Raw genomic sequence first — 18,786 nt, 5'->3', positions numbered from 1 at the left:
CCAAACTCTCAATTCATTTGCAGGAGAGTGCTCCAGCACTTTCCCTTAAGTGCTTCATCTGGTCTGTGAACTAAGTGCTTGCTGCCAGACTCTCAAGAGCAAAATTTGTTTGGTTTGGTGGATGGCAGAGACGAGAAGCTCCTGAGCGGATACGTGCTCCACTCCTTCATTTTGTGCTCCTGTAGGTTACTAAAACCCCGTTGGGTTTGTGCTTATTACTAATTTCTAGACCCTTGTCCCAAGGAGACTGAGTGGTGGTTTATGCTCACCATGCTCTGAGAGGAAAAGGAAAGTTTCAAAAACTTCTTCAGTGTGACAAATAGAGCACATTGTATTCTTTACAGCAAGGGTGATGAGACTTTGCCTCCTGAAGTTTATCTACCAGCTGCAATTTTCTCTTTCACTTTCTAAATCCTGTCCCCTTCTGATATCCTTGTTCCTTGCAAAACTTAAGTCAGGATCTATACTGGGCAGGTGACTCGTTTATACTTACAAGGCAAGAAATTCTTGACATTGAACCTATAATGTGTGTGCTGTGAATAGATCCCTAGCATGTATGCAATTGCATGGGAATTGTATTTAGTCAGCAGTCTTCAGGGAAGGTTTCTACAGGAGTGAGCACCAAGAAAACAATCAGCAGACCCCAAAACCTGCTGACAGGACATTATTTCAGAATGAGCAGGGCTGGGTGTGAGATGATAAGGTTAAATGAAGGTGAAGAGGTCAGGGAAAATGCACCGCAACGTGGTGTGCAGACTGGTGTATTAATGCGAGCCAGCATGGGAGGGTGTATTTAATGGAGGGTTCAGAATATTATGAATAGCGTGTTGTCTTTGGGTCTTACTTTTTGTCCTTCTGGATAATGCAACTCAATTCCCCTTTCCCCAAGTCTTTTTCATTATCTGAATTGAATCCTAAGTGTTACATTCAGAGGCTCTTTGCCTTTACTTAGAATTCCTGAGAGGGAAGCATCTCTTGCCAGGCAATTTTCAACTCCTGCTAGAGTAGGCTGAGTTGTTTATCTGGTTTTTACTTTTCAAATGGTTAATGATAATGAACTGTAATTGAGAATTGCTTTGGGCTTATTAATATGCATGTTGTCATCCATTTATCTCCCTGTTTCCTTTGAAATCACCTTCTCAAGGCTTTAGAATGATGTTTGGTATTCATCTTTTTTTCCCTGCTTTCCTGTTAATATTTGCACATTTTTATTTTTGTCCTTTTTTTATAATTGCATTCTTAAAATGCTTTTTCTGAGTAAGTTTCTGATTCTCCTTTAAAATTTTTCTGTTACTGTAGGCTTCTTGATTTCTAATTGCTCTATTCCAGGTTTTTAAATGTAGTTCCAGTGGATGAATAGGAGTGGAAAAGGCTTCTTAACCTAAAACTTTCACATATATCTTGCTTAGGCTCTTGTTATTAATACATGTGCTCTTACTGCCTTAAGACACTGCTGAAAACAAGATGTCATTTTCCTAACTTTTATTTTGTCTTGACCAAAACCCTATTATGGAATAATCAAGTATCTGCCTGACCATCTTGGCTTTTGTTTTGGTTTTGATAAAGAGAGAGCTTTGATACTGCTGTGTACCAGTGAACTTCTATAGACTTTTTCTTGGCTATTCATGGTGTCTTTTTGCTTCTCAGCTTGTTGGAACTGCTGGGTTCCCAGCTGAATTACTTAGGTGTAGCATGGATGAGTACTGCTCATCACTTTCCTGATCTTTTACAAATTAAGGAGTGCTGTACACCTTTGAAAAACTAATTATTAGGTACTGCTGGAATGCTGTCGAGTGCACATAGCTCAGATTCCTTTCTCCATCATTCCAAGGCAGCCTTCTTGCTTTACAAGGTGGTGGAGCACCCTGAGGATCGTCCCTTGGACCTGCCTTGGGTTCATTTCTATAGCTTCTTTCTCTTCTCTGCTTCCATGAATAGCAACTGTGCTTTCTGAAGCGATGTTCAAAGAAAGTGGGAAATGGGAGCTTGGCTCTGAAAGCCTCATTAGTGCGCTTCAATCTGAGTGATCCCACATGAAAGAGTAAGAGAACTGTATCATTAGTAAGAGAAACAAATTTTGTTCATGATCATTCACAGTTAAATGGAGAGCTGAATATAATAACAGATGAAAACTAATATGAAATTGTGTTTATTCTAGTTCTATTCATTCTAATTTTAGTCAGCCTTATGAGGACATTTTTCAAACATTGATTTTGGAAGAGATACTCCCATCTTTAAGAAAGCCAACAAAATAAACATAAAGCAACCACAAAACAATCCTGAATATCTCTAACTACTTTTATGTTACATTTCTTTTTTTTTTCCCCCTGAAAGAAAAGTTTATTATTATGGTCTCAATGATAGCACTTCATTGTCAGCTGCCCTCTCTTGGAAATAAAGCTCCAAACATGAATAGTGAGAGCCTGGAAATCTAGTTCTGAAGGCTTATGACAAGTTCAGCTCCAAAGGCATATTTGACTGTGGATAACCTTGATTCAAAGAGAGGATCATTCAGAAATATTACATCCTTATCTAATGATTGCCATCTCACTTTTTTTTAACGTGGATCCTTCCACTTTTTGCACATATGCACATTTTCTAGGCTTTTGACTTACTATCTATGACCAGAGTAGTATTTTCCTTTTGTATTTTATTTGTCCAAGTTTCTGTCTCAAAAGTTTTCCTTTCCTTGAGAAGTATTGCTTATTTAGAACTTCTTTCTTAAATACTAATAGAATGAAGAAGGTAATATATTACTACATGAATGTCCTTAATATGAAATTTTGTATCATATGAAGGCTTTTAGGAATGACAGATTGAGAGCATTAGGATGCTCTTCAGGCAGTGAGTCTGAATGTATTATTACAGTTGAAAAGGTTTGCTGAAGTTGCTAAGTCTTTGCTATCACACTTTTCTACTTGATATTTTGTGTAGAGAAGTATTTCGGGATTCAAAATTGCAATAAGGGGTCTTCAATGCACTTTTTTGGTGGAGAATACCCATGCTGCAAGGATCAATAGCAGTTGTTATGTGTTTTACTTCAGGTATCTATTTGTTTACCTAGCCGGTGTCATTATGCAGTAGTTGAATGGTCAAGGATTTATAAGTAGAACTGTAGAGAGCACCATGAAGCTTCTGTTCAGGCTTGTGACTAATAAAGGCAATAAACGAGTGCATGTCCTGGAGCTGCTCTGGCATACCTCCAATAAATAAAGCATGCTAGCATTAGTTCCCTAATTCATGAACTATCTCTTCTGACTGCTGTGACTTATAGAAAGGAAAAATTTTTACGTATCATGGAATCTAGTCTTTGACTTTGAATATTTCCTCATGGCATTTCTTTTCTGTTACAACACTATTAAATTTCTTTGCATCAAATTATTAGACATCATAACTCTTCATTACAGTGAGTAGAGGTTGATAATTGTTTTGACTATTGTTTCTGTTCTGTAATTCAGACACCAGTTTCATCCACATGTGCATTAGTGAAGCAAAACTTCTAGTTGTGCCAATTTGCTCTGCTTTCCCAAATGGAAAATAGGCAGGAGAGTGAAATTGCATAATTAGAAAATATACATTTGTTTCTTTCCCCCACTGCTCTGCAAGCAGCTTGCTACCATGCCTTTTGCAGGTGGAAGAACAGATGTTTCACAGTTGACATCCACGCTGCCCCTCAGCCAGCTGGCAGGAGAGGTCCATCATTGCCTCCCACTTGAGTTCACAGATGTCCCTTCTGAGACATGTCTTTACACAGAGGGTGATCAAACTGTGCCAAACTTGGCACTGCTGTTCAGTACAACAGGGGAGTTATGCGTCTGTGAGCTTGTGCTGATAAAAAAGCCATGGAACTGTGTCTAGGGAATCACATATAATGTAGCAGAGACTCAAAGAAGCAGCTCTATGGATTGTGATTTATAGTATATAAATATATTTATTATATAGTATATAAGTATATTTATAGTATATATATCTCCCATGGGGATTGTTGTTCGCTCACAAAATCCAGAAGACTGTTTATGCCAACTCACCTGTTGCTGCTGCCCGAGTGCTCCTCCTCAGCTTCTAACAGCCTTGTGCAGTCTAATATCCCATAGGCATTAGCTCCCAAATATCTCAACCAACTCAGTTACGCACCCTGTCTAGCTTTGAAGGTGTACTGGAAAGGAAGAGCAAAGCGTTTCTGAGAAATTTCTGGGGTTAAAAAGTTTGTAAGTACTTGTGATTCAAGAAGGCTGTGCAACCTCCCCCACATTTTTCAGAAAGAACCAATGTTCAAAAGAGATTCAGGTGGAAAATAGCTGTTGTCAGATATTTACCGCATCGCTCTGTGTGAGTGGTAGATCAACACTGTCTTAAGCAACAATGTTTTCAATTCTCTAAGCATGAACACTTGCAGTGCTACTTTTTCTAGATGGCCTTTGTAATGCTCAGTTTCCTACTAGTCTTCTGCCTTTACAAAAATTGCACTGAATAGAATTTGTAAATTGATAATAAATCAGGCCTCTGTGAAATCCTTGTAAGCCAAGGAAATTTTCCATGGAAAATATTCTGTATACCTACTTGCCTGTGGGCTTGCAGACTAGAAGATGCCAGACAACATTTCTCTTCTGCAGCCCTTGACTGCAAAGCAGGGTGAAATCAGGCTAACGTATCAAGAATTATCATTAAGTGTGAGGTCATTGATTGCCAGAAATAATGGAAGTATTTTAAGAATAGAACTTAAGAATAAAAGAACTCCTTTTAACACCAGAAGTTTTATATCTAATCCTGCACTACTTACTTCAACCGAACCAGCAAACAGAGCAATTTAGGATACGTGTTTCTTACCAAAGACTCCCTCCTGACTAAAATATCACACTGTAGCCCCTCAGAATCTGCCAGGAAAGCCTATACCCAGATTCCTCAGTCTTCATCTTTCTGCTTTGCCCTCCTTTTTCCTCTTGTTGCACAGAGGCCACAACGAAGAAAACCTTTCTTGTTTACAGCAAGCATGTTGATTTCAAATAGCACAAAAGGTTTACTCTAAAACAACTCCAGGTCATTTTTAAAAATAGCTGGGGAAAATTTTGGTTTTGTTTAGTTACGGATGGGGGAAGGATTCATAATAAAGCCAGATACGTTTGATGCAGAAAAAGAATTACTGCAGTGATCTTATTTGTCTCTGTAAAAGCATTTTTAAACAAGCAATTTTTCAGTAGTTTGGACAATTTAAGAGACATTAATTTTAAAACTCTTGATGTGTCAGGTTAATAATCTGTTCCTTGCTAGCACTGAGACGCTTTAGGATGTGTAATAAGAGATTGAATTACTCTTTTTTCAGGTTGTCCAAAGCACTGCCATTCTGGCCTCTAGTCTCTCATCTTAGGTGTTTTCCAATAGTGTAATATAGCAGCCAGCCACTTCAGGGCTGAAAGAGAATGTGACTTTAAGATAATGAGCACTGCTCAAGGAAATCACCCAACAAATGTTTGAAGGAAGTGTGGGTCAATCAAAGATTACGCTATAGAATCAAGCAAATCAAGTGGTTCAATAATCATACTTTCCTCTTCGAGATGAAAGGATGTTTATTCTAGTTTTACTCTTGGTGTTGTTGTTGGTTTGGGTTTTTTTAATATTGAAGTAAAGGAAAATTATCTGCCACCCAGTAGAACAACCATCAGTTGTCCAATTAAAATAGGACTGAGAGGAAGGAGGGCAGGCTTGGAAAGATTTCTTGCAGTGCAGGGCATAGAACTTAACACGACAAGTAAATTATGTCCCTTCTATGCAAATTCAAATATAAAGCAGCCAGGTCATGTACACAAAATCTTGCTTTCAATAACTAATTCCTGTTGTAAACAGTATTGCTGTAAGGATGTTCAACCATGATCAACTGAGTCTGAAAGATGCATAAGAGTAAGAGTGAGCCTTTCCTTTGGCTGATGAGCTATTACATCTCCTGCAGCAATGACAAATATCGCAGTGTTTCAAGATGGCATTGTTCTGTAGTTTCTCATGCGTCTTCTAAAGTGAAATCTGCATTTATGTAACTAAGAACAGAAAGGATTCTAAAAAAATCCTTTCAACTACTACAGGGTGGAGGAATCCCAAAGCAACTCATTCTCCTTTCTTTTATCCACTCCTGAGCTACTAAGCACTGCAATGATGTTTATCTAATAACTCCATTCTCCTTGAGGCACATATTCTATTAATAGTAATTATCTATGACTTATAATTTGTCTTGAATTCTCCTTAGTAGTGCAGCACTTGAACTGATTATGTACTCCCACTATTAGAATAAAAAAATGATGTGACTGCATTCTTAACAGCTGCATATAAGTGTGTGCATAAAAATATCTTATCTTCTGAAAGTGAGAGGTGTTTCTACCCACAGTGAGGTGGATGAATGTCCACCAATTGCAGAGTAAGTGGGATGAAGAGGCTCCTGACATTCTCTTTAATGAGACAGAATGTCTCCTGACATTGACTTGCAGGATTTGGAAGACTCAAAGTAACCTTAGTTTATTTATATATAGTTTATTTATTGTGGAAACTCGGAGAACAATGATGGCTTTGGTACTTAATTGGGGATTTTTGCTGTCGTAAGCATGTAATAAGGCAGACCCTGATTTAAAGAGTTTATGATATAAGTAGAAAAGACAGAAACCACTCTTGTGTGAAGTCCCCAAATGTAGATTCCAGGGAGATCATGAAATTCTCAAGGTTATATGAGACTTTTGACAGCATCAGGGAACAAATTTTAATACCTTCAATCCTAGTTTAGTGCATGTACTGTCATGGCCTATACTCCTTTTGGTAAATGAAAATTGGGTCTAGATTGTTATACCCATATCTATAGTTCAAAATTGTATGTTAGCTCTTCACTAATTTAACTGTTGGAGCAAATCCTTCTGTTGAGTAGGTGAGTACTATCCTTTGCTTCTTTTAAAACAGGAATTCAAGTTTTGCTGATTATACAAGAGTAGCTTGGAAAAGTCCAGCTAAAAGAGGAGCAGGTGGACTTTATTCCTCTGCAAAATGTATTATTTTGCAGTTGTACAGCACTTAATGTTCCTTGTATGGTTATCGCTAGGCTATTGGTAATTATGAAACATGCCACAGAGGAGGAAACTTATGAAGTCTCATTTTTGTTCTGTCTTGATTCATCTGACCTTAGAAAGTTGCATTGAAATCTTTAAATGCAGTCTGTAATTTTGAATGTTTTACGTCAGCTGAGTTGTATGCACCTTAAATGAAATTAAGGAGAGTTAGAATTTTCCAGTGCATCTGATGCTTAATGTCATATTGAGCTGGTAACTCTGTCATCTTAGCTTTATTAGCAGTTGAAAAAACAACCCCTCTGCCCCCCCTGGTCTGTATTCACCTCACAGGAATGATGTAAAATTAGCAGTTTATCTTGAAAAGTCTTCTGAAAAATACGTTTCTAAAAATATTACTGTTGTATGATAAAAAGGAAAAAACCCAAACAAACTAAAACCCCAAACAAACCACGATTTAAAGTGACTCCTCTAACTTTAGTAGTCTTTAAAGATACGTTAGGAAAAGGTATCAGGCACTTTGGACTTAAATCTTTCAAGTTTTATGTTTGTAAAACCCCTTGTTTTCAAAAAGGATACTAATTTACATTTCTACACTTGATTTATAGAGATGACCAATACCATTTTTATAAAGGACATTGTTTCTTCTCATTCATTGCATCTACAAGGGCAGCAGTGGTGGGAGCAACTCTCAATATTTGGATATGCTGAACAGGGAACAATGAAAGCCTATCTGAATATCAGTAGTTATGATATTCCCATGGGAGAAAATTCAGTGACATTGAGCCCACCCAGCAAATTAAATAAAAAATGTGAATTTGCATAACGCTGTCTTGAACAGATGTTCATCAACAGAATGCAAGCATAGTTTTTTAATCAAGAGGCGTAGTGCAAAATTTAGTTCATTGGCTTGGAGGGGGAGTGGTGTGGGGTATATGACTCCATACCAAGACTACACCTACTAAAAAGGTAGAGAAAAAACATCAGAGAAAGCTTTCCTTTTGTTTTGAAGCAAGCAACCAGTAGAATCTGGACTGCAAAACAAATTTTTGCATTTTATTTTGTTAAAATAAATAGACAATTTAATACTGAAAATGATCTATTAATGCTACCTGTAACTGCACCATCTGGTGCTACTTGTCATTACAATATGTCCAAATTACTATTGTATTTAACACCCGTGTAGTCTTGCATGGACCATTGCATTCTCATCTTAAAAGACATTAAACTGAATTGCGTGTTTTCAGAATTGCGTAACAAAAGCTGTGTCAGTGGCAAAACTAGCAGAAAGACTAGAGTAGATTACAAGAGAGCTTATAATTACGTAAAAGTAATTCAATATCATGTGGAATTTAGGTTTGGAAACATTCACCATTTTTGCTTGTGCCAATGGAAATAAGATGGTGAACTGTAATTTCAGCATACAGTGAAAGGTAGTCTATGTCATGTTAGAATTTATTGATGAATATACAAAATAAATTTACTTTTTCTAACCCTTGAAATATTTAGCAAATAAATTTCAAAATTGCTGAATGGAACCAGCAGATAGGTACTCACCTGCTCCTCAGTCTTTGCACTTCTTTGCTATTAATAGTAGAACCTAACATTGTTTTAGTAAGGACCCAAAGCAAAGATTTGCCTGAAAGTTGTGTTCGTATATGAGTTGTCATAATTATCTTCTCGTGTCAGGGAGCACCTTCAACAATTTCTTTGTATTTAGCAAAATCAATGAAGCTTCTTGGCCGCTGTGAATTTTGTTTCCTGTCAAGTGAAGTATGAATTCTATACCATCTTTTAGTTTCTGGTAGGCCACTGCAAATCTTGCACATCTTGCAAGGAAGCAATGAGATGGAAATGTAAGACCAGCAAACCTAACGCAGGAACACTATTCTCTTCATAAAACCCCGTGTAAAGTTTAGTAACCTTGATTGTTTAGAATGCTTGGGAATTGCTTGAGAATTATTTTCCCAAATAGTCTTTGACTTGGAAATTTTGGATGTAGGCTGATTTGCTGTGAGATACTGGATTTTGTACCCTCTTTCTTTGTTTCATTCCAAAGTGGTAGAACAGTACTACCAATGGAGTCTCCACAGTCAGTTTAAGATAACATACAACTCATTGCCTGCTCCATTCTTAAAAATGGAAAATCACCCTTCAGAAGAATTAGGTGAAATGATAATATAAGAAGTTATTCTGTAGTGCTATTGATCCCCAGATCAGACTTCTATGCACTCGGCCAGTATGGTTTGGGCATTTGGGTTTCTATTTTTGTTGGTTGGTTTCTGTTTGGTTTTTTGTTTGTTTGTTTTTTTATTTATTGTATGATGATGTCTACATTCTCCTCCAATTTCCCCCCCCTTATTATCAAGTAAGATTTCAAGAATGAATGTGAAAATACTCTATTTTCACTGTCCTTATGTCCCCAAAGTGGGAATTAAATGTCCCATGTTTAACTTCTGTTTAAAGATGTAGAAGTAGAAGATGATGGCTGCAGAAAATTAGTATTCTCCAAGTTTGTTAGCACTATAGAGTTATTTTAGGTGTGCCTAAAGAGTAGAAGGATTAATGTGTTTCCAATAAGTTTTGCAATTCATTTGAATTAACTATAAATACATTTAGAAAGTAAGCCATCGCCACAAAGGCTACATCAACTTAAGTTTAAAAAGGAAAAGAAACAACTGATATTTTTGTTAAATTAGACAGGTTTACCTACTAAGGCTGTTATTGATGAGCAGTGACCTGCAGGGTTAAGCTATCATGGAGCTAATGTTATAACTCAGATAACAAGTTCAACTTAAAAGTTGTTGGTAAACTGTAGATACAAAACTGCTTTTTCTAGAATGGTAATTACACCAAAAGTATTGAGTTGTTTTGTTAAGAAGTGTGCAAAATAGATGCCAAGTATATTAAAATAAAATATAAGAAACACATTTAAGAAAGTGCTGCCTTGGACCTTCTTAAAGTGAGATCTGCAGCCAGTAAGTTATCCAAGGCTTTTTCTGAAACAAGCCACTGTGCTCTTCGCAACAGAAAATGACAATTCCATTTTGAAATTTCTCTAAATATTTCCAGTGAGAAAATACAGGTCATAAAGAGACCAAGTGAAATTACTTGGTGTTATTTAGACCAAATTTATCTCAATCAAATTTGATGGCTGACTGGGAGCTCAACAAGACTGGAAACCAGGGGGTACATTAATGCTGAACTTTTCACTCAGTGCTTTGTGACACACTTGAATATGCTTTTATATCCTGCGCTATGTAATGTACAATCACCGTAGTAAAACTAGATAGCCTTGGTATATTTAAAATTTACAGATATATTTCTGACAATCTTGTAACAAATCAGTTATTTTTTACAGTAAAATATTATGCATTCAATTTTTTGCTCTTTGTTGAGGAGTACCCTATTTTACTGCCAGCTCTGTTCTCCTCAACCTGTTCATCATAGATTAGTCCATGCTTTTTATACACACAATATTTAGATAAACAGTATCGGAGACTTTAATTACAATTATTTATCCAGCTGTAGCATAATGAGGTGTTTTAGAGACTTCTCGGCATATTTGCCTGTGCAACTGTTCTGATGTGAAACATCTCCTTTAAATACTACATTTTCTGCATAATTGGTTTGTCATGAGTTTAATTAATCAGTGTATTTGCCTGGCACATACAGTACAGAAAACAACTCTAGCATCATATTATTACTTAAGTGCACCAGCTCTCTTACTGACCTGAAAGCCTTTATGGGTTCCAGAAAACAACTGGCATTTTAATCAGTAAACCATGCTTTATGGGTGCTTAATTGTGTGCACTGAAACAACAAATGAACACAAGTATGTCTATATGGTAAATAAAAGTTCTATAAATTATAGGGATATCATAATCATTTTAATAAAAATATTTAAAAGTGAAAAGGTAGAAATGAACTGTTGTGGTGAAGTACCTTTGAGCTATTTGTACTGTACTGTAAGAAAAAGTGACAATGTCCACTTGATCTGAGGTGTGTATAAGGTTATGTAGTAGTGAATTTATATTGATTTACTAAAAATGTCTGTATTTGGATCTGATCTCTAAGTGACTTTCATTGGACTGGCACTTGTTTAGAATCTTGGGTTTCATAAGTGGCTTCTGGCCTCTTCCTATTTTGTGAAAGCTTGAAATGTCTTTACCTATTGTCCTCTTTTCTATTGCCTATTTCCTATTTGGAACTTGCTATAAGAAAGTAAAGGTAGGGACCAAAGTAATATGAGAACAGAGGACGTAAGGTGCTAACGAAGAATGGCAGCAGCCTAGGTACCATATGATACAGTTTCTAGTAGCTGACAAAGCACGTTTTAACAGTTAGTGGTAGAGATTAAATAAGTTAAGCCTTTTATTCCCCTATACCATATGTGTCATAAGAAGTTAAGGACTCATCTCGCTCCCTCCAGGGAAAATAGAAATATATGGAAATAATAACAAAGAGGTAAACTCTCTTTTCCTAAGCTGTGCATTCTAAGGTCAACATAAAATACTGTTTATGTGACAAATAAGTAGTATTAAAACCACAGTAACAGCCTTGGATGCAAAGTGATATTAAATTAGTTGTAAGGTGACAAAAGGCCTGTTTAAGATCCCAAAGTAATTATTGTTACCTTAGCTTATCCTGGTATAGCATTTTTTGCAAAAACTTGTATCCACTTATAGTAAAACAGTGGTTTGCCTGAATTTTGTGCCCAGAGAGAGCTGTAGGATTTAGGCACAGGGTGAGCGCTCACCTACCCTGAGCTACATGGATGGCATCATATTCTGGAATGCCTTCTTTCTGCCTTTAGAATAGCTGTCAGGAGATGTACTAGTTTCCTCATGGGAATGCATTTATGAGTGTGCTTTGTAACAAAACCACACTGTCCTTAAATGAGTTCTAGTGCAAGAAACATGTGCTGTGGGTCTGAGCCACGGACTCTTCTTCCTGCTGGAGAATCCATCCAGCAGCCTTTGTGCAGTCCTTCACATAGATGTGAAGTGAGCCTTGGCATAGGACATGCTGCACTTCACAGAAATAACAACCTTACTCAGAATTCCTCTTAGACAGAAAAACCAGTGTACCACCCAAGGAAAGCATTTGTATTAATAATAGCTTAAGTGGGGATGACACATCAGCAGTGTCGCTGCTGGGGGCCATATATTGACCTAAACTATCTAGTTTTTATTTAACTGTCTAGGAAAATACGCAGAATAATATGAGAACTGTCAGAGGAAAACAGTTCCCTGACAATTTCTGAGGAAATTTTTTACTGTCTCTAGAATGAAACTTCTTTTCCCTGAAATGATGTAAAGCAGACATGTGCTGACTTGAAAGCCGTCTGCTTACCGAGTTTGTTGATGCTAATTTTTGTGTGACATTTTGGCTTTCATGAATCATGACATGTCAGCTAAAGTACATTTAGCAGCAAGAGTTCAGATTGCACTCGAGCCCAAGTATTATTCAATTTTTGCTGTTCCAGTGAAGGAAGGCCCTCCTGTCCTTTGACACCATAAAAATATTGCTCTTTGATCACTATTTTCTCTGTAATCATGGGGACATCTTTACCATCTCTTCAGCCTTCAAGGCAATGTGAATAGTGTGGCCAATAAGGAATAAGACTGAGGCGGTGAAAGTGGGTCTTAATTTGTCTGTTATTGTCAGCCTGCTTTCTTGGAGACCATTTAAAATAACATTTATTTGAATAATGGCTAAACTGTCCCTTGCAGAAATACGTAAGTGACAAAATCCAGTTCTGCTTTCTTGTAGTACTAAAATGAGAAAAATTTCCAATTATTTTTTTTAATGTAGTGTCTCCAGGAAATATTTTTTCCTTTTGAGGGTGTCGTAGGAGATGTTTAGAGATAATAGTAACTTTAAATGGAAACTGTGGAGAGGAAAAGTGTTTATACATCGCTGATGTGAGTATTTTCTTGGCAATTTTAGAACATTAAGGTGCTTGCTCATCAAAGTCATGCCTCCTTCATCAGCCCCAAATTAAATGATGTTTTTTCAGTGAATAAATTAATTTCCAATATTAAAATAAAGGTGGGATGTTTGAATCATGTGGATCTTCTAGTACAGCTGGAATTAGGGTTTTAAACTCACTTAGCTTTGCTTGCTGCTTATTGGTCCTGAATAGAGCACGCTTAACCAGTGGTTTTAATTTATTTCAAGGACATAATGCTCCTGTGACTGCTCTGTATATTAATGAATGGAACTCAAACATAGAAAGTGATTTTCTGATATAGAATTTTTGTATGCCTGCAACACAGAAGTACAAATAGTTACACTGCACATACAGCTTCTTACAAAGACATCCATGGCCTTTGTGGCTTCTAAGTTCCTGCACCCCTGAGGGTTTTGTTCTTTATTCACTGCTATTGTCTCTTCATGTTGTCTACATAGGGCACATAAAGGATGGTTTGGTTTTTGTTTTCATTCTTTAATAAGTTCTGTAGGCATTTCTAAGTATAGCATTTAAGGATCCATTTGCCTTAATTCACATAATTACTGAAAGATGCAGGCACTACTATTCTTAAGCTGGTCTTTTTAAGGCACTCCAGTCTACGGTAAATGGATTTATGTAGTTTTTTGTAATAGATTTGTCCACATTAAATTTAAGTAATACAGTACTGTTACACCTGAGCTATCACACAGGCTTAAAACCTGGCATTTAAAGCAGCTTCTGAAATATGGCACCAGTTAGACTCAGTTAACTATTTCTCTTCACTTCAGTCTTGCTCAATCTGCTTTAGTAGAGTTACTCCACATTTATGGTGCTGAAAGTAGCATCAGAATAAAGCCCTTGAAGTAGTAAGGATGAAACCTACTGGTTTGTAATAGTGATTTTAAAGTCTACCTGGAAAATAAACTTGAGTTACTTTTAAAAGCCTGCAGTCTGACTCCAGCCGTCAGACACGTACACTGACTTCTGTCAGCAAGGGCTCCATCCACTTTATCAGAAACAGACTTGTTCTGGGGGAGACAGGTGCAGTGTAACCTGCAGGCAAATTATGCTTGAAGTATAAATGTCTGAATGATTTCAAATCCAAGACTAGACAGGTGATGCGCTTGTTAGTTTTTAAATTGAGAAGTAATAATTTGGAAACAGGAATTCTATGGTTGCTGCACTGTGAAATGTTTTGAACTATTTGCCAGAGACCATATTCAGTGTTATTAAGGCATTATTCTGCCTGTGAGTGATTCAGCAGTTTACTCCTGAAAACAAAACCTACCTAGAAATGTAACTAAATGAAGGAAGATTCAGAAAAAATCCAAAGGAAATGTTAAATATGCTGATTTTCCATGCTAGGTCTGCATTTTACAGATATGAACATAGGGTAATTTCTTGCCCTTGGTCCAGTCTGTGTTTTGAGCCCTCCCAGCCATTAGCGTTATCTCTTTCATTCATGGAAGACACCATATACCAGTCACAAACCACTCTGCTCAGCAGCTTTTTCTTATATTGAGAGATTTAATGTGTTTTTTAAATTTGTTTTAATAATATTTTTTTCTGTTTTGAATTAAATTACTTAAGGAAGGAGAAATCCTGCTCTTGGCAGCATGTAGTACAGGATTCAATTCAATAGATCAGTAAGTAACTCAGAGGCTACGCTCTGGGTTTGGTTTCTCATGTATGTATTCATAACACTAACACTACTCAATATTAATACTTATTCAGCTACTCCTTCAGGGTGATCCAGTGTAACTCACCTTATAAACTTTTGTTATTCAGGTAATTGTTTAGTACTCAGTTCTATAAGGCCCCTGTCCAAGTGGATTTATTTACTTCACAAAAATCTGTAGGAAAACAAGTGAGAAGGATGAAGAGTGTTTCAAAATAAAATGTATTTGGGTAAAAATATGTTTTCATTTTTTAACATATTTGAGCAAGCAGACATCTAGTGCCAAGCAACTAGTGCTGGGTTTTTTTTCATGTGATGACTGGATCAGATAGGAAATGGAAGCTTTTCTTCATCCAAAATGAGGAGGAGGGGAGAAGGAAGTATACCGGGTTTCTTCCCACAAGGAATGTGTAACTTAACTTGAGAATGCATATTTGTTACATTTATTGACCAAACCCCCTCCCTTTATTCTTACAAAAGTTATTTCTGCCTTTTAAAATAAGTTCAATCCAGTGAAATTCAACTCTTTGGAAAAAGAACTAGTCCATTTCTGATCAATCCTTCCCACAGACTTATCTATGGAACTAACAGTTCTTTAATGTAATTTTCTGATGAGACTGCAGATGTTATGCACTGACTTAAGTGGCCAAGTCAGGTGACTTGGTGTACACAAAGTGGATGAAAGCAGACAATAAAGCACGTAGTTTGAGCTTTAGTATTTCTTTTACTATGATTTGTTTCACATGCAGATAGGACTTATATCTTCTTTGCTGAGAACCTACTTTCAAATCTCATAACTATTTCCCACATTTCTATTGGGAATACCATTTCTCCATGTAGTTTAAATCAGTACATCAAGCTTACAGCCCTTAGAAAAGTCAACTTCTAACAGTTGATATTTCCTAACTTTAACCAAAGCAAAGCTGGCATTCAATTATAGTCATGAAGCAGACGTAAGTATTCCAGTAAAGCATTTTAGATTCTTAGTTTTATTTAGTTTTACATTACAAAATATTACTATCTGCTCTATGAAAATATTATTATATACAAAGCAGGCGTGAGGTGGGGAGAAAAACCTTTGCAGTAGTGCTTGAATATGTAACTGTATACAGCCTAAAGAAGGCTTACTTGCTCCTTAAGACTTGTAAGGAATTTAGTACCTTAGAACTATTTAAACTCTTATTTATGGAATAAAAATAGTCCAGTCAAAATTGAGGTCAGGTCATATTTTCATGAACTAATGATCTCTTTGATAACAGCGCAAATGTGTTGCAAAGTGATTTGCAAAAATGTATCTTACATGGTTTATGAAGTTCTTCAATGACTCATGTTGTCTTTTATATGACTACATTAAATACATGACTTAGGATTTTTTTTCCACATCTGTGCTTGACAGATCACATATTTGGGGTTTGGAAAGGATTGAGAATAGTTTTTGTCTGATAAAACAACTCTCAAGATGCATGGAATTCTGTTTCCTAATTTACAATTGTGTGTATACTTCTGGTTTCTTGAGATTCCTTCACTTCTCTTGTTCAAATATACTGTTTTAAGACTTGCATCCTAGAAAACATGTCTAAGACTAATTTGTAATCTGCCATTAAGTTCTACTTGCAATATACTTTGACACTCAATTGCTATCACTTGCATCAAGCTGCTGTCTGAAAGAAACTGTGGATCTTTATTCTTTGTAGACAAGCACCACTCCAGCCATGGCTGAGTGACAATTCTGTTGAAGTAGTGATGCAGAACAGAGAGTTTACTCCTTTAGTTTCTACTCCTTGTGTCTGTGGATAAGGACTTCACAGGTTTCTCCATAAACCCAGGTGACAGACAGCATTTATGCAGAGTGTTGAAAGCTTTGATTGCTTACTAATTAGAGGAAAATCCTGCACGAATGACTTCAATAAGGAAAGCTGATGAGGAATGCTTTCCTTGTAGTGAACGGGGAGATAAACAAGAACATAATGAACTAAGCAGTAAGTCGCCTCTGAACTTTGTTTGCATAGGTATAAGAGAAAGGCCTTGAGTTAGTAACGTGACAGGATGCATCAAAGTATCAAAATACAATACAATATGCTGTATCAAAAGTGCTGAGGACTTCACATTACTGGGATTTGTCCAACTCCTGCTTAGCTCCTGTTGAGGACTGTCCTTTGAACAGAGTAGTGGATGATTTCAGAGCTGATCTAGTGTGACCTTGCATAGTTTCTGTATCTTAAAACTCCTGGATTTTTATTTGGTTTAGAAGTTATTAAAAAAAAAAAAAAGGGAGGCAGAAGAAAAACCCAGATGAATAATAATAATAATAAAGACTAACAGGTAATTGAGGTTTCCACTGTGCTATGACTACAATTGCGTTCTTAGTTCTTCTATTTCTTGCACTTCTGATCAAGCAGAACATCCTAAAGATGAATTTAAGCTATACTCTGTCGCTTTGAGGGGCTTGTGGGCTAAAACCAGAGCAATCTTTCTACTGGGACACACAGAAAGTTAGGTCAGTGTTGAATAATGTATTACCAGAGTGCGATAGCTCAAGGTAACTGCCTGTCTTTTCCCCCCCGCAGTGTCCTGTTTTGCACATACAAATTCTCATCTTAGAGCAACTTTGGCTCCAGCTCTTCCTATTGCAATACAATAAAGTCCTAAAAACAGGAAGAAACCCATATCCCATAATTTCCTTAAAATTTGTATTAAATAGAGAAATGTATATTATTTATATTCTTCTACAGAAATACATATGTTATATTAGCATATATAAATATATACATATATATATATATAAAACTTTTCTATTTATCTGCTCTTTTTACTGTATTGCTTGTTTTGTTAGTGTTTGAGCACAACCAGGACTGTTAAAAACGGACATTAATTGTAAGTAATTACATTTATTCTAATATTTAAGTTGACATTATTTACATTATTATTGATTACACCTGTGTCTCTATAAATCATTTAGTAGGAAAAATACATATTCCCTTGCTATCATTCAAACAGATGTGGAGAACTATCCTTTCTCTACATTTTCCACATGAAAAGCTCCTTTGAGAAAAGATAAGCAGTCTTGATCATCATGTTGAAATATGCTCTTAAATACCATGAGCTGCTAGTACATTTTAAAGGTGCTGATACAGCTTCCTAACCAGGAAGTTATCACTATTTTATAAAATGAATTACTATGCTCTAAGGAAACAGTGACTATTTAGTAGTTCTCTGTGTATGCTGTAAAATTCATATTTAGATTTTTTTTAAACAAAGATTAGATACAAAATATAGCTTAAGTGTCACTTGTTTTCCCATAGCTTTTAAACATTGTCATTTTGTGCATAAACTAATTTTTAAGTACTCTGAAAACTTGTAGAAATTCGTCAGTGAATCAAGGATAAGTACAGTTAGCCTGAAAAAAATAACCTCTGGTCCCTATAGCACAATTTGGTTTTTGCAAAGTAAGATGTATTTACAAATTATAAAATACTTGCCCAGAGTCCAACTTTTACTTTTTAAAAAAATAGCATATAAAAGGCTGAAAATAGGAAAAATTGTCACAATTGTAGTTTCAAAGCAAAATGAAGATTTCAGTGCACTTACAAATACATCCAAGTGTGCTAGCCTGCAGCCAGTCAGAAAAATGCAAACATGCCATCTCTGTGCAAACAGTAGTTATTATCGACTTGAATCTACTTAAACTGTCCCGATCCAAGCTCTTCTGAGTTAACAATGAGTATACAAAGTCATCTTGCAGGTTCAGTTCAGTTACCACACCAGTAAAAGCTATACACTCCTCTTGAAATAGGAGGAGGAAAACAGCTGGAGCTAGGTCACCAGATAGTCAAAATTGTTACAGTGCCAATAAAACTGCTGACAATTTACTGGAGTCTATTAGTCAGTCCCTAAATATTTTCTCACAGTGATTAAGATGTTTGTTTAGACAAAGCAAAAGGCCCTGGATTTCCTGAAACAGTACAGAATTTCATGTTTCTGTTAAAATTAATTTAATTTTAATGTACTAAAATTAATTTCAACATAGTTGTCTTTAATTTTTATGTGGCTGCATGTAATGCTTCTCTGTCTGCCTTTGACTCCCATCAGTGCCCATTACACCTGCAACAAAATTG

This window comes from Phaenicophaeus curvirostris, chromosome 15 (genome assembly GCF_032191515.1).
Source record: "Phaenicophaeus curvirostris isolate KB17595 chromosome 15, BPBGC_Pcur_1.0, whole genome shotgun sequence".
Lineage (NCBI taxonomy): Eukaryota > Metazoa > Chordata > Aves > Cuculiformes > Cuculidae > Phaenicophaeus > Phaenicophaeus curvirostris.
Note: the sequence above shows the minus strand (reverse complement) of the source record.